Source organism: Gossypium hirsutum, chromosome A12 (assembly GCF_007990345.1).
Source record: "Gossypium hirsutum isolate 1008001.06 chromosome A12, Gossypium_hirsutum_v2.1, whole genome shotgun sequence".
NCBI classification, from domain to species: domain Eukaryota; kingdom Viridiplantae; phylum Streptophyta; class Magnoliopsida; order Malvales; family Malvaceae; genus Gossypium; species Gossypium hirsutum.
The window spans coordinates 76931927-76934593 of NC_053435.1; the positions used below are offsets into that span (position 1 = coordinate 76931927).

The 2667-nt window shown below is 32.1% G+C and overlaps 1 pseudogene; it reads right to left on the reverse strand.

Moving 5' to 3' along the window:
- On the reverse strand, window positions 1-1773 carry LOC107904920 (cyclin-U2-1-like; annotated as a pseudogene).
- Between the last annotated feature and the right edge of the window lie 894 nt (window positions 1774-2667).

Consider the following 2667-nt stretch of genomic DNA (forward strand, 5'->3'; position numbering starts at 1 on the left):
TAAATGATTTCAACTCTCTAGGTTCATCAATCCCAGAACAATCATATTCAACTCACTCAAATCCAATTCACGTTTTAAATTAGACCTACAATCAAGCCCAACACAAATCATCATAAAATTGGACTTGCTCCAAGCTTGGATTTGTTTATAGAAAACCCTCTTCACGCATTCCTGATATGAACGGCACCTATTACAATGAGATCTCCACACTTTTTATGGTGTGAACCCCCACTACAAACCATGACATATTTATACATCTATGTACATAAAAAATAAATAGAAACAACTAATTGCAAATGGTTTAAAGATGTATATTATAACAAAATACGAGCAATTTGATTGTATATCCTTTGGGCTTCACTTTGTCTTGATTTGACTTCCTCAGCACATCTTATAGTCCTTTCAATGTGGTATCCTCCTCCAATGCTCACTTCCCTCTCCAAGTGACTACAATAACTCTCAAACACACTCACATTTACATGCAACTTGAAACCCATCAAAAACAATAATTCAACCTCCAATTTGTTTAATTCTTTTGCTGTCAATCCACCCACTCGTGCAAAGTATGAATTCCTATAATTCCTGCTCAACAAAAAAACACTCAACCCCATTATATTCTTCCTCAAAAAAATGTTCAACTAAGGCCATTAAACTTGGTTTTATTGAAATTTTCATCTTACTACTTTATAAAAATTAAGCAATTAACCTCTCTACTTTAATTTATCAAAATTTGGTATTTGTATTTTTCAAAAATTGAGAAGCTAGTTTAATTGTTGTTATATATGGTTTGTTGATCTGTTGATTTTTGCTAATCACTTTTAGATAAATTGTCGAATTACTAACTTTTTAGGTCAATATTTAACAACCTGTGTTAATTAATTAGACTAATATTTCAATTTTCATTTGTTAAGTAGAGGGACTTTTCTCTATATTTTTTATACATTTGCATTTTAGTCCACTACCCCTTCTACTTTACAGATATAAAAATGCAATTGTTAAATTCTGATTTGTTACAATTTTTCTTTTTTGTTATATGACTATTAATTGAGTATTATTTTTATTTCAATATATCACACTAGTGAACTTAATAAAAGAATTTGAACGGTGTTAGATGGTTAACAACTAGAAATGAATTTTGAAATTAAAAAAAAAAAGTAGAGGCTAAATTCCTAGAAATGAAAGTGTAGGTACTAAAGTTAAAATATAAAAAACTACATGGAGTTGATCCATATTTTAACCGCATCAGTAAAGAGAGTGAGGGAAGCAATACTCACATGTCTTCAACATACTTAGAAGCCACCATCATGGTCGTAATGAGAAGCCTATGCAATTCCGAGCAGTAATCCGAAACCCAGGATTTTCCTCACAAAACCAATCGATATATACATATGCCACAACATAAACCGACGGTCCGGCCTTGGTATATCAGAAAATTCTCTCTAGGTAGCATTGAACCGTCATGTCCGGTGCTTCATGGCAATCGAAAACTTTGCTCCTAAAATGTCTTTGTCTCAATGTCTGTCGTCCACGGTTCTTGGCATCAATCCTTTCGTTCCTAACCATTGTTCTCTCAATAAGAGAAGCAAGAACAGTGATCACCAATGGGTTATTCCCATCGTTCTTATAGGAATAAGAATAGAGATCGAATAGAAGCTTTCTTGGGGAAATTGCAATAGAAGATGAGGATGACGATGATGAAGTAGCCATTTTGGGTTTTACAGAAGAGAGGATTGAAAAGAAATGTGAGGTTTTAATGAGAATTTTATAGAATGAACTTAGCTGAGAAAGGGTATTGGTTTTCTTGAGGGCCCCCATTTGGGAGGTTGGTGGTGGAAGCCGGCCAAAAATAATAACGAGAATTACTTTGTTTTGGGTAAATTATACCAACATTATATTTCACTTAGTTTTAAAATTTTCAAAATAGTAATTGAATTATTCAAAAATTCTTATTTAAGTTATTGGGTTATTAAAATTGATGTTATATGTAGAAGGGAGCAATTTTAGGTTAAAATCGACTAAATCAATCTAACTGATTTAATCTATTTTAGTTTGGTTGGTTTTTCTTGTAACATCCCCCTACCCGAGACCGTCGCCGGAGTCGAGCAGGAGACATTACAAAACTTATCTTAGCACTTAAACAGTTTTCGTAGTAAACTATCTATCTGCGTCACGGTCGCTAAAAAAATCATATCTCGAGTTACGAAACTCGAAATCTAATTCTGTAAATTTTCTCTAAAACTAGACTCATATATCTACTTACTAATTTTTTTCTAGAATTTTTGGTCAGGCCAATTAGTACAGTTTATTAGAAAAAGTCTCCCCTATTTCAGGGTTCGGCTACTCTGACCCTTGTGCACTACGAATCAAATTTCTTCCTGTACAGAAATCCAATGACTATGCCATTTGTTTCAATTAAAAATAGACTCAATAAGGAATCCATAAAAATAAATTTTGAGTCCTAATTCTTAATACACAATTTATGGTGAATTTCTAAAGTCAAAATAGGGAATTCAGAAATTGTTCTAACCCTGTTTCACCAAAACATAAATATCTCATAAAATACAACTCTTTTACCTATTTTATTTCTTCCATATAAAAATAGATTCATTAAGCTTCAATTACAAATTTTATTCATTATCTAATTCACTTTATACTATTTTTGGTATA